General features: G+C 49.5%; 1 protein-coding gene across 3 annotated transcripts in view; it reads right to left on the bottom strand.

Moving 5' to 3' along the window:
* The window catches only part of RALB (RAS like proto-oncogene B), a 45,098-nt gene extending 34,054 nt beyond the window's left edge, over positions 1 to 11,044 (bottom strand). The window contains exon 1 of one of the 3 annotated variants that reach the window (XM_017500266.2): positions 10,823 to 11,044. The gene's annotated coding sequence lies outside the window, so the exon portion shown is untranslated. Of the gene's footprint in view, positions 1 to 10,177; positions 10,199 to 10,822 lie in introns of those variants that run through there. The other 2 variants (XM_037728409.1, XM_037728410.1) reach the window with 2 other exon arrangements.
* Between the last annotated feature and the right edge of the window lie 2,767 nt (positions 11,045 to 13,811).

The following is a 13,811-nucleotide window of genomic DNA, read 5'->3' as shown; positions in this document are numbered from 1 at the left end:
GCCACCATGCCCAGATAATTTTTTGTAGTTTTAGTGGAGACGGGGTTTCACCATGTTGACCAGGATGGTCTGGATCTCTTGACCTCGTGATCCACCCGCCTCGGCCTCCCAAAGTGCTGGGATTACAGGCGTGAGCCACCGCGCCCGGCCCCAAAATTTTTACAAAGTAGTTATATACCAACCACAGCATGGGACAGGAAAACAAACCCTTGACTTGAAGTCTGCCATTACGAAGCTAAGGGCTTAGTTAACATTTCTTGCCCTCAGTCTGATCTATAAAATACAGGACAAGGCCAGGCATGGTGGCTCACACCTGCAATCCCAGCACTTTGAGAGGCCGACGTGGGCAGATCACTTGAGATCAGGAGTTTGAGACCAGCCTGGCCAACATGGTGAAACCCCGTCTGTACTAAAAACACAAAAATTAGCCAGGTGTGGTGGTAGATGCCTGTAATCCTAGCTATTCGGGAGGATGAGGCAGGGAGAATTGCTTGAACCCGGAAGGTGGAGGTTGCAGTGAGCCAAGCTCACGCCACTGCACTCCAGCCTGGACAACAGAGTGAGACTCTGTCTCAAAACTAAAAATAAAAAATAAAATAAGCCAAACGTGGTGGCTCACACCTGCAATCCCAGCACTTGGGAGGCCAAGGCAGGCAGATCACCTGAGGTCAGGAGTTTGCAACCAGCCTGGGCAACATGGTGAAACCCCATCTCTGCTAAAAATACAAAAATTAGCTGGGCATGGTGGCAGGCACCTATAATCCCAGCTACTTGGGAGGCTGAGGCGGGGAGAATTGTTTGAACCCAGGAGGTAGAGGCAATAATAAGCCAAGATTATGCCATTGCACTCCAGCCTGGGCAAAAGAACAACACTCCATGTCAAAAAATAAATAAATACTAAACTAAAATAAAATACAGGACAGGCTGGTGCAGTGGCTCATGCCTGTAATCTAGCACTTTAGGAGGCTGAGGTGGGTGGATTGCTTGAGCTCAGGAGTTCAAGACCATCCTGGGCAACATGGTGAAACCCCATCTCTACCAAAAATACAAAAAATTAGCTGGGCTCAGAGGCTGAGATGAGAGGATCGCTTGAGCCTGGGAGGCAGAGGGTGCAGTGAGCCAAGATCATGCCACTGTACTCCAGCCTGGGTGACAGAGCGAGGCTGTCTCAAAAATAAAAGTAAAATAAAATACAGGAGGGCTATATCCTTAGGACTGTTAAGAAGATTAAACGCGGGAACACCTACTAAAAGAAGTGAAGTGCTCAGTAAGCACTTAGTAGCTTTTTAAATATCCCTCTAGGCTGGGCACAGTGGCTCACGCCTGTAATCCCAACATTTCGGGAGGCCAAAGAAGCAGATTGCTTAAGCCCAGGAGTTGAAGACCAGCCTGGGTAACATGGTGAAACCCAGCTCTACAAAAAATACAAAAATTAGCTGGGTGTAGTGGCATGTGCCTACAGTCCCAGCTACTCAGGACTGAGGCTAAGGTGGGAGGATCACTGAGCCCAGGAAGGTCAAGGCTCCAGTGGGCTGTGACTGACCACTGCACTCCAGCCTGGGCAACAGTGAGACCCTGTCTCAAAATAAATAAATCTCTCTCTAATATTCTAGAAAGTCTTCAGAAAGAAATTGGCTTCAGAGCCAAATATATGCTAAGGCAGGAAAAGCTGCCAGTCAATAAGAAAAAGATAAGGCAAGAGACTTTTTAACTCAGATGCAGTTCCCCTTGTCCTGAGGAATGAAAGGGCCTGGCTTCCAGGCCTCCTTCAGCCACTGACTCACTAGAGGATTACGCAAGTCACTCCCATCACTAACAAAAGGCAGTGGGGGGGGGGGGTGACACATGAATGCGAACCAAAGGCATACTCAACCCAGAAACAAGCACAGGCTTATTCTCATCAAAAGACGCCCTTCACACCCTTCTTTCTTCATCACCCAAAATACAATGTAATTCGCCTTAGAGGCATAACCAATGGGCATCTCAGGATGTCCCTGTCCCAAATCTCCCCAGCAACTCCTGAAATGGCTCTAACAGAAGCAGTCTTGCCTTCTCTTCCCTGCTGGGTCAGTGTGTGAAGCCTGAGAGGATCACAAAAGGAAGCTGCCATATCCCCAGCCACATCTGGGAACTATGGTGCTAGAACAGGACCACGCTACTCTAAGGGGGAGCACACTGCTGGCCATCTGTCCTGAAGAGTCACCAGCAGAAGTGCGGGCTTCCCTATGACTAGGACTCTCAACCCCACAGAGCTGCATCCACCTGCTGAAATGCATCCATCTCCCAGCTGGCCTCCGCAACCTCAGGCACCACCGCAAACCCTTCAGGAGCCTCCATGTCTTCTAAGGATGTTCCTCTACCTTCTAGCTCTGTCTGAGACCTGGGTGTGCCCTAGGAACACCACATCAAGCAGATGCTATTTCTCCTCCAGTGCCATGTGCTTCGGGGCCAGACAGACCAGATATATGTCCTTCCCTTCCTCCCCAATGTCACCTGCACTTCAGCGCCTCCACTAGTCCCCTCCCTCTTACAAAAGCCCTCACACCTTTGAGGCTTGGTCTTTCCAGCCATAAAGCCCTGTCCCTCACCGTGTTACTATCAGCTGCAGACATCCTGGTCACGTCTCTCATTTATTGAGGACATCTGCTTCTAGTGTGCAGACTTCTGATCTACCTCTACTCCCATCATCCTCCCCAGTGACATCTGTGCATATGGAAGTCCCAGCCAAGCTTGGCCCCTCTCAAGTCCTTGATGCTCTCTTCTCCAAAAACCCTTTCCTTCATTCTATCCATCACTGTCATGGTCATACCCTGAACTTCACCATCACCAGAAACGGTTATCTCCTCTAACTCTCCAACCTTAGCCTCCATCCTTCTCACTCACTTGTTCAAATACCATCCCCACACGCAATTATGTGCCCTCTTGACACCTGTAAGCATTGGCCCCAGCACTCTCTCTGCATAACAAGCGCCTCTGGGCTGCACTGCCTCCCTTCGCCAGCTTAGATCCCAAAGCCTGACATGAGAAAAGCGCTCTTGCAGATACCTCATCTCCCTGCTCCTTTCCCCTCCATCTCACTCACTGTTTTCAGCACCTGCACACAGCACGCAAATGCTGCTGATGAGGGAAAGAAACTCAAGAAAGCAGCTTCAGCACTCCCTTTCAATGCACTTATGATCGCAAACCACGAATGGGCACTCCCGTATACTTCCTAGAAATGTCAATATGACTCTCCCCTGTGCCCTCCCTCTGCTCTCTCTTGACAGATATCCTCACCTCATTTGTCCCAGAGAACACCAAATCTATAAACCTTCCATGCCCTCTTCTCCTTGTCTCCAGCCACATGGAGCACACATTCCTGCTCTTAGCAAAGGCCAAGCCCTCCACCGCCACCATGCCCAAGAACTTAATCCCTGCCACGACCCTTTTTCCTGCACCATCAGTCTTTACTTCGCTCCAAGATCATCCCCAAAGGCATGTAGACACGTTCTATTGAATCTTCACCCTGAAGATTCACACATGCGTGCCTTTGATCCCCACATATCCTTCTAGCTAATGACACAATTCCTCTACAGGAACTATCTATGCCAACGCTCCTCAAACTTTAATGCACAGTTTACCTAGGAATCTTGTGAAAATGCATATTCTGATTCAACAGGCCTGGAGTGGGGCCCAAGATTCCGCACCACTAACCCATCTCAAATCCTGCTCCTGACCCACAAACCCTACTCTAAGTAGCAAAAGCCTGTTTCCTTCCCTATTTATGGAAACCATTCCAATCCAACTTCCTCCCAACATAAGCTCACAGAAATGTGTGAGATCAAGATCACGCACACACTCCATGTAGCTAGCTCCAATAAAAACTCTTCTTTCTTCCTTCCCATGCCTTCTACCTCTTTAAAATGAGCAGGTAGCAAGAGCTGCCTGGAAAGGGAAGGCCTGCAGCAGGCTGGAATAGGTCCCTCCCAGCATGCCCCTCCAGAAGCCATCCCTCCTGGCTTCCACAGTCCACATTCTCCCACAGGTTGAGCGCTTCCCAGGTGGCTCTCTGGGCCCCCTCTCAACGCCACTTGCCAGGCATTCCTCTTCCCGGTCTAGATGTCAGCACTCCTCAGCTCCATCTTGCTCCCTCCTCATCTGCAGTCTCTTCCCAGGCAACTGACTTCAAACAGCCCAGTGGCTTTACAGACAACTCAGGAACCCGGAGGATGCAGGCTTGCCTGCTCTCCTGGCCCCCAGGCTCACAGCCTTCTGCCTTGCTGCCACCCCTGCCCACTGGGCTGCCACAAAATTCTCAACTTAGTCCCAAAATACAACTCTTGATGCTAAAAATCCCTTAAAATCTGCTCCTTCTCCACTATCCCCCATCTAGCACTGTAAAGTCACTGCTAGTATCCATATCATTACCAAAGCCAGGAACCTGGAAGTCATTTTTGACTGCCATTGCCTCTCCCCAGCTCAATTCATGACCAGTTCTACTGATTCCAACATACATTTCAAATCCATGCACTTCTTCCATCTTCTCTGCCACCATCTACTGAACAGCCCCAGCTTCCCAAGTGACCCCTCACTGCCACTCCAGGCCCTCTTCAATCTGTTCTCCACACAGCCCTTCCAATGGAGTTTCTAACACTGCCCATGAAACTGTGCTTAACGCTCCTTAAAGGCTCACCATGAGCAGCAGCTAAACCCTGCACTGGCTATGGCCTCTGTGGCCTTTTTCCAGCCGTGTGAATGTGCCAAGCACTTTCCTACCTAGGCCTCCTTCCACCACCCCAACCCCCTCAACACACACACACACACATACACACACACACACACACACACCCCATTCAGGAAGGCCTGAAGCAAGAGGGAGCAAGGCCCATTCAAGAAACTGAATAAAGACTTTCACAGCTACCTGCAGCAGAGAGAAAGAGGTGCAGCCCAGTACAAGATGACATTGCAGGATCATTCAAGACTTGTAGGCCAACTGTAGGGATTTGGAACCTTTGCCTGAAAGCACTGGAAAGCCATTGAAGTGTTTCAGGTAAATGGGTAACATAATTAGACTTGAATGTTGAAAAAATAATGCCGGTTACAGAGCAGAAAAACAGAGGGGTAAAGGGCAGATGTGGGTATGCACCAGGACAGGCCCACAACATGATGGGGACTAAGGAGATGACAATGTACATGAGGAAAGTGACTAAATTTTAGACCTACTTGGGACGTTAAAAAAATGAGGCCAGGTGCGGTGGCTCATGTCTGCAATCCCAGCACTTTGGGAGGCCAAGGCGGGTGGATCATTTGAGGTCAGGAGTTCGAAACCAGCCTGGCCAACATGTTGAAACCCTGTCTCTACTAAAAATACAAAAATTAGCCAGGCATGGTGGCGCACACCTGTAGTCCCATCACCTCAGGAGGCTGAGTTGGGAGAATCGCTTGAACCCAGGAGATGGAGGCTGTAGTGATTCGAGACAGTGCCACCGCACTCCAGCCTGGGCAACAGAGTGAGACTTCATCACAAAAAAAAAATAATAAATAAGGCAGCATTTACTAAGTGAACAGAAAGGCTTGCCATGCAAGTATTACTAGAGGTAGCACATGGGCTAAAATTCATTCCTAACAATAGGATCAGCTAATCAGCAGTAAAGGACTGGCCACCAACCCTTCCTGTGGAAGGAAGGAGGGGGGATTACAACGAAGGTAGAATGAAAGAAAAGAAAAGATACTGGTGCATAAATTAGGGCAGAGGATGGGAAAGGGGCCAAAAATAGGAAGCAGAGGAAGTGCAAATCGTGCTGACTTTTCAACTCGGCCTAACAGCGAATCCAACGACCTTCAACTGGACTGGGAAGAACAAAAGCTATTCTCAGAAGAGCCTGTCTTCTGAGGTTGCAATTTAACATGATTAATGAAATCTTTTGTTACAAATATGCACAACTCAAAGGATATTCATTATTAAAAAAATACTAGGATCAGAGAATTTTTAGAGATTAAAGGAACGTAGAGGTCACTTAGCCAGGCTCAGACTCAGGATTCAGAAACTTCTCTCCACCTGTAGGCACTTCAGGAAGATTTCATCTGGAGGCTACAAAAATAGAGCCCTTCTATCCAGGTGGATAATTAAAATGTGTGAGGGTTTCAAAAGAGAACTGAAGAATTGCTAGGCAAATAAGCAGTCTCCAAAGTTTTAAAATAATGGGGAGGAGTAAGAGGGTTTAGGTTCTCCAACATTTTTCAGCTACTTTGCCAATGGGTTTTATTTTTAAGAACTCACAGATAATGGCTGATTTTAAGCCATTCGTCAAAGGAGATCACTTTGGCAATAATTTTTTACCAACTTGTTTTAGGGTTAAAGAAAAAAATTCAGGCCGGGCGCGGTGGCTCACACCTGTAATCCCAGCACTCTGGGAGGCCAAGGCGGGCAGATCACCTCAGGTCAGGAATTCAAGACCAGCCTGACCAACATGGAGAAACCCCATCTCCACTAAAAACACAAAATTAGCTCGGCATGGTGGCGCATGGCTGTAATTCCAGCTACTCAAAAGTCCGAGGCAGGAGAATCACTTAAACTCAGAAGGCAGAGGTTGCAGTGAGCTGCGATCGCACCACTGCACTCCAGCCTGGCGACAGAGTAAGACACCGTCTTGGGGGGAGGACGGGGAAGAAAGAAAAGAAAAAAAAATTTCAGATGTTCCTTTTGATTTAGGGACCAGAAAGATTTGAGTTTGTAATTTCCAAAGCTACTGCATACTTGGCTAATTCCAGCATCTGACAAAGGACCAGAAGAAAGAAGATAAAAGTTTCACATAGAATATTAAAGTTTCTAGAACAGTAAAGACCCCAGCTGTGTTTTCATCTCCTACAGTACAATATAATTCAGTAAGCAACTGAAAGAAAGACTTTCTCAATGATGTTTGGCCTAAACCTTAAAAAAGTAGTGGTAGCTAGCCTCCAAGAATACTGATGTGCCCTGACCTCCCCTCTTGTAGTCCGTTCCCACACTGTACCAGCTCTGGTTTGTATACTGATCGGATGGTATGCCACCTCCAAGATTACACACTGTATTAGTCCGTTCTCACGCTGCCATGAAGAAACAACCGAGACCGGGTAATTTATAAAGGAAAGACGTTTAATTGACTCACAGTTCCACAGCGCTGGGGAGGCCTCAGGAAACTTAAAATCATGGCAGAAGGCACCTCTTCACAGGGCAGCAGGAAAAAGAATGAGTGCCAGCAGGGGAAATGCCAGATGCTTATAAAACCATCAGCTCTTATGAGAACTCACTGACTATCAGGAGAACAGTATGGGAGAAACTGTCCCCATGATTCCATTACCTCCCACTGGGTCCCTCCCACAACATGTGGGGATCATGGGGATTACCATTCAAGGTGAGATTTGGGTGGGGACACAGCCACCAGCATACTGCTGCTTCCATCTTGGTCATTATTATATTCGTTCTCTCCCTCTCCCCCCACCCACCCACATCACTTGCTCTGGGGAGAAAAGCCACGTTGTGAAAAGCCCTATAGAGACACCCACATGGTGCAGAACTGAGGCCTCCAGCCGACAGCCATGTGAGTGTGCCATTATGGAAACAGATCCTCCAGTCCCAGTCGAGCTTCAGATGACGGCAACCTCAGGGGAGACCACGAGCCAGAGGCACCCAGCCAAGCTGTCCCCAGATTCTAGAACTTCAGAAACTGTGTGAGATCATAAACGTCTGCTGTTTTAAGCTGCTCAGTTTGGGGAAATTTGTTCTGCAGCAACAGAAAACTCATTCAAAAGGTGGACAAACTTCACAGGCAGCGAGGCACACAGGACCAAATTCCCGTATTTCCTTCAACTCATGCCGTATTCTCACTAAAATTACACGGCTGTGACAATGCTATATATAAAATGCCCACAAAGCACTGACAAAAGCAACAATGAAAACAACATTGTGGCAATTATCAATTAATGGCAACTTTTTCTGCATTTAAATTTCAACTAAAAAACAACTAGCCACTACCGCCACCACCAACAACAAAAGCAAAAGCTGCCAGGTGAACACTCAGGAAAATTATACCCAGTTACTTTTTTTAAAGTGACAAACCTGAAATTGAGACCTGGCTAGTATTTTGCAACTGCTGTACTAAGTAGATAGACCATCCCTCTTTGACACTCACTTCCACATCCCCTTCATCTTTCTTTCCACTGTCACCCATCCAAGTCTCATTAACCCTCTTGCCTACTGGTCCCTCGGCTTTTTGGAATACCTAAGAATATAGATTCACATACACCAATACTTATATTCTTAGGTGCCAAAAGAACTGAAGAGCTAACAGAGACTGCCCACGGTCAAATCTCCAAGGCCATATCTTTAACAGGTATGGCTTGGATCAGTGGGTCTGTGCCAAGCAGACAGTTGATGCTCAATAAGTGTTAGTTTCTCTCCTTACCTCCTCCACCATGTGACAAGGGAAGAGTTCCTTTTCCTCTGTACTCCGCTCCCTTTGTGCTAACATTCAGAATTCTCAACAACATGCATTCATTTAAAACAAAAACGAAATAACAAGCATGTTGCATGTGTGGAGCAGGGGCTGTTTAGCAGTAACTGGAGACAATGAAAAGTGGGACTCCTGTATACCATCTTGAGACAAGTTACACTGGAAACCTAGAGTTCACCTAGATCTCTTCCCACTCTAGTTCTAGGTTGTTACATTATCTCCAAATTTAGCTTTCAAGAAAGGTCTCTAATGATGTTTCTAACTTCCATAAATTACCTGAGGGGGTAAGAATTTAGTAACCAAATGCAAAGAGGTATAGTAGCATTAAGTGATTTGGAACAAAGGATTAACCCCGCCAGGCAGGGTGGCTCACGCCTGTGATTCCCAGCACTTTGGGAAGCCAAGGTGGGAGGATGGCTTGAGCTGGGGCAACATGGTGAAAACTGGGCAACATGGTGAAAGTCTGTCTCTACAAAAAATACAAAAATTAGCTTGGTGTGGTGGTGCAAGCCTGTAGTCCCAGCTACTCGGGAGGCTGAGGTGGGAGAATCACCTGAGGTCGAGGCTGCAGTGAGCCTCCACTTCAGCCTGGGAAACAGCGCAAGACCTTGACTCAAAAAAAAAAAAAAAAAAAATTATCTCAATTCTCAGACTTACAATTTTTCATGGAATCTCAAGCCACCTTCAGCCAAGGCAAGAATTTAGAACTTTTCTACTCTCATCTTCTACCAAGATCTCTTCACATGCCGTGAAAGACTCTAAATCCTGTTTTTCTATCCTTATGTTCTAGGTCCCAAGTTCCCAAAAGATATCAAATAACTTACACTATTTTTCCACACACAACCCTGGGAAAATGTTCTGCTCCTCGGGCAGAGGGAGATCTGGCTGAGATCTCCGATAAGAGTGCTGCTTCCAATGGGAAGCAATGTGAATGGACAAGGAAGGAAAGCCGCAGATGTGGACAGAATAAAGCAGACAGGATGACAACTAAAACCACGCACAAGGTATACGTCTCCCTGGCCGCCTTCTCCCCCGCTCCCATTTCGTTCGATCCTAACAATTAGGATAACTATCATCACCCTCCTAGAGTTATTGACTCTGGAGCTCAGAGAGTGAAAGACCGTGCTCCACTTCACAACACTGGTAAGATCTCAGAACCTGCATCAAACCTAGGTCTTCAAACTCACCCCTCCTGTTTTTCCCAATATGCAGCGCTACCGTTCATGGTCGCCCCATTTCTGGGAACTTCGATACTGTGCTTCCATTGCTCCAGGCGTAAGCAACATTCTGAGCCTTGACGTGTTCTGAGCTTTGACATCCAAGAATCTTACGGCTCTGCTGAGAACATCAGTCACTGACACCTCTAAAAGATTCACTACCCCCTCTTGATGCTCCATGTCCACGATCCATCCCCAAAACTTCAGAAGAAAGGTTAGGAAACCAGGACAGAGCAGAAAGTGCACTGTTCTACGAGGGCTGAAGACGAGTCACAGGTAACCCAGATGAGCAATCAGCCAAGTCTCTTCCACGGCCACTTCATTCAGTCCGCCAGGCACAAGCACTTCTCTCCAGAAGACTCGCCTGATAAGAACACCAAAGTTCCAACGTTTTTCGTTGGAAATGAGCACACAGAGGACAGTGCTCACACAAGCAGTGTGGACGCAGCGAGCTCCGCGCCCCGCAGCCCTGTGCCGAGTACAGATAACCTCACACCCCACCCCCAGGCGGCGAGAACCGGGGCGGCGATGCCCGGTCCAGGCTCAGTCACGCGCTTCCCCTTAAAGTCCCTTTGCCGCTGGCCCCCATCAGAAAGGAGGCACAGGGAGAGGCTGGCGGAGAAACAACTTCATGCTCATCCGCAAGACAGGACCAAAACCAAACCCGCAACCCGAAGCCCTTCAGGAACACCGCCCCGTCCACGGCGAGCGCAAGCTCCAAGGGCTGTAAGTTTTTGCAACACTTCCCAGCCCTGGCCCTGCCCAAGCCGCAGCCGGGGCACTGAGGAAGTGGACAGTCCCGGGCCGGAGGCCCGCGGCAGGAAGTGGAAGCAGAGCCATCTGCGGGATAGCGAAGGAACGGCGGCGACACGGGAGAGGCGGAGGCCGCCCCCACTTTCTCAGCCCGGGCGGCCCGGGAGGCCGAGGCTTCCCCAGGGAGCCCCCGCAGCGGAGCGGGGCCGCTGTCCGGACGTCGCCCTCCGCCAGCCTCGGGACCCGACGTGTCCTGCCGCCGCCCGGCCACAGCCCGGCACGGAGGACGCAGGAGCAGGAGGCTGCGGGCGCGCGGCGCACCCCCCTCCCCAGTCCGCCGCGCCTCACCCCGCCCGGGGCCCGCGGGCGCCGCGCCCTTACCAGGGATCCGTCCAGTCGCCTCCGCCGTCCGCACCCGGCCCGCCGCTCTTAAACGCGCCCCGCCCCCTCCCGGGGCCGGACCCCAGCCGTCCTCCGCCGATTTGTCATTGAGCAGCCCGGCTCGCTTCCCCACCCCACGAGCGCGCCCCCGGCGTCGCCTAGGCAACCCCTCCTCTCGAGAGCGCGCCCTCGCTTCCGTTCTCGCCCACTCCTCGGAAGCCACGCCCATCGAGGGGCTTCCAGCCAATCCAAGGCGAATCTTCCAAGCCGCTGGCGGCGGGGGGGTGAGGTTTCTCCAATGAAAAGCAGCCCCACGCAGAAGGGGCGGGCCCGGCGCGCCTGCCCCGCCCCCCTCTAGTTCCTTCTTTCCGCGGCAGAAGCGCGGCTTGCAACCCTGCAGGTGTGGCGGAGCTGCGGGCCTGGCCCCTAGGGTGGGTGCGAGCGGGCTAGGTGGGGCGCCAGTTGTGGGACTCAGGCCAGGGCCAGGACGAAGTAATGGAAAGCAAAAGCGAAGGACAGACCTGATCATACAGAAACAGAAGAAAATTATGAGGTGGCGAAGCGTGCTTGAGCGCAGCGTTGGGGACGCCGCCAGGGGTTCCTGGGGCGGGACTCCACCTGCCGCCACCACTCGCTTCGCTGATGACATCCCATTAGCAGTAATGGAGCTACTTAGTGCATCGCAGTGAGTGGACCCAAGCCGCCTACAAGGGCCAGAATCCCACCCAGCCATAGGCTCGAGGCAGAAGTGCAGTGGGCAAGCTCCTGGCCAACAGGTTTTCTCCCGCCAAAGCTCGGGAACGTGTAATTTTGTATCCAATAGGGCTTCATTTCGGTGGATTTTTCCTCCCTACCCACCTCCGCCTCCACAGGTTTTGTGGCCCCGCCGACTCCTACGCAGACGTCATGCGCGTCACAAGGCTTCGCAACGAACAATTTAAATGTCTGCCTCTCTTATCTCTAAAGAAGGGAACCATATGCAATGTGATATCCATGGCTGCTAGCACAGTGTAATAAATTATTTCATTGTTGATAATTATAAGTTAGGATGCATGTGTGCTATATTGGAGGCTTTGGGCCATGATTAGATTGCTATGTATAACGACCAGATCCAGCCCCTCTATCAACATCAATATGAAAAAGCACAGAAGCTTTACCTTAGTGACCAACTTAACAAAAAAAAATGCAATCAAGAATATCTTACTGTTAGCCTACTATTTTAAGTATTCTGTTTTTACCCTTCTCTCTCACATTTAAAACTTTCACTGAGTGCTAATTATATGGCAGACACTCTGCTAGGTACAGTAAGGAGATGGGGTAGGAGTCTTCTCAAAGAGGAAGCTCCCTAGTATTTATAACCTAGAACAGGAATCAGACCCAAACCTTTTCTTACGGAGTAACAAGTGCACAGGTTTGGAGCCTGGAAGCATAGGATTAAAGGAGGGCTACACCTTATGACTACAGTTACTTAATTAGGAAGCTACTTCTGTGGGCATTAGTTTCGCCCATTGCCCAAAAGCAGCACCTCTACACTGTAGGTATGAAGATTTACATGAGAGTCCACATAGATCTCTCAGTACAGTGCCAGGATCTTGGTAAATGCCTCACAAATGTGAGCTTACATCGTGATTGCCAGCAGAGGTCACAATGTACAGTCAAGTGTGTGATCACCAACCTGGCACAGCCTTTCCTCCCAAAGCCCATCTGTATCCAGTGTGACTGCCTGGTGGAAAGGGCCTGCTGTGGGGGTACCCTTCGTCAAATGCAAGTATAGACAGGAGAGCAGCTGCAGCAGCCTACCCAGGTGGAAGGGGTATTGTAATTGAGGGAAAAGGCTTAGAAATCAGGTCACAGGCCAGGATTCTCCTGTTCCCACTTGCCCCCCATCCCCCAGGACCCACGGCAGCTGCAGGAGGATTCCCCCACATTTCCTGGGATGCTGAGGTGCCATTCCTTTGCATGGGTAACAGGATGCACTGGGCTTTCTGAGCAATGTTGCACTCATTCTCTGCCTGCCTAGAGCTCGGAGGGGTCCGACTGGGACTCTTCCAGCAGGATCATCTGTTCAGATTCTGGATATGCCAGACCCTGAGCTGTGTGGCAGATTCAGAGAGGAGTGGCAGAACCCTTTTGGCGGGGCTGTCTCACACAGTACATCAACAGGGGAAACGTGTCCCAACAGGAGAAGGGCACTGAGAGGCCACCAGCCTTGGCTGCCTCTAAGATGGCTCATGCCAGGTCTCAGGAGACCTCTTTTCTGCTGCATTTTGCTGCCAGAATTCTGACTCCTGGCAGAGCCAGGGGCTTGAGCAGCAGAAACACAAAATCTCCAGCAGGACTCCGTAAGGATGCTCTAAACGCCTGCAGCCATGGAAGGAGCATTCTAGACACTCCATCCTTCTAAAGTATTTATTGATTGCTGTGGGAGTCTTTAGTGCTGTCTGACAAACATTTCTACTCTCTCCTGGGCACTGGGAACTTCCTAGCCCTGTAATTGGGTGGAGTCATGTGACTAGCTCTAACCAATCACTTGTGAGCAGAAATGACACATAAATCATTTCTAGGCTAGAGAAGTTAATTGCCAATATAAGACCCTCCAGAGCTCTCTCGTCCTTGGTATGGCTACTGAGAATGTTAGGAAATGTGACTGCTCCATCAGCCAGGGATCCTACAATAAGCACAGGCCCCCTGGCAACCTGTGATGGACACTTAGCATGACTGAGAAATAAGCCCTTATGGTTTGAAGATACTAAGATGTGTGAGTTTGTTACTGCATGTAGCTTAGCCTGCTCTGACCAATGCAAGGTGAACAACTCAGACAAAAGGATAGAGAAGAGGCCAGTAAACAGATAAGCACCCCAATAATTACAAATTGTGTCATTACAAATTATTTTAGACTGGGTGGTCAAAAACAGTCTCTCTTGGGAGGTGACATTTAAGCTAGGAACTGAAGGATGAGAAAAATCAATCTTGGCAAAAGTTGAGGTAG

The sequence above is a fragment of the Cebus imitator genome, unplaced genomic scaffold, assembly GCF_001604975.1.
Source record: "Cebus imitator isolate Cc_AM_T3 unplaced genomic scaffold, Cebus_imitator-1.0 Scaffold264, whole genome shotgun sequence".
Taxonomy (NCBI): Eukaryota; Metazoa; Chordata; class Mammalia; order Primates; family Cebidae; genus Cebus; species Cebus imitator.
This window is presented reverse-complemented; position numbering and strand designations above follow the sequence as displayed.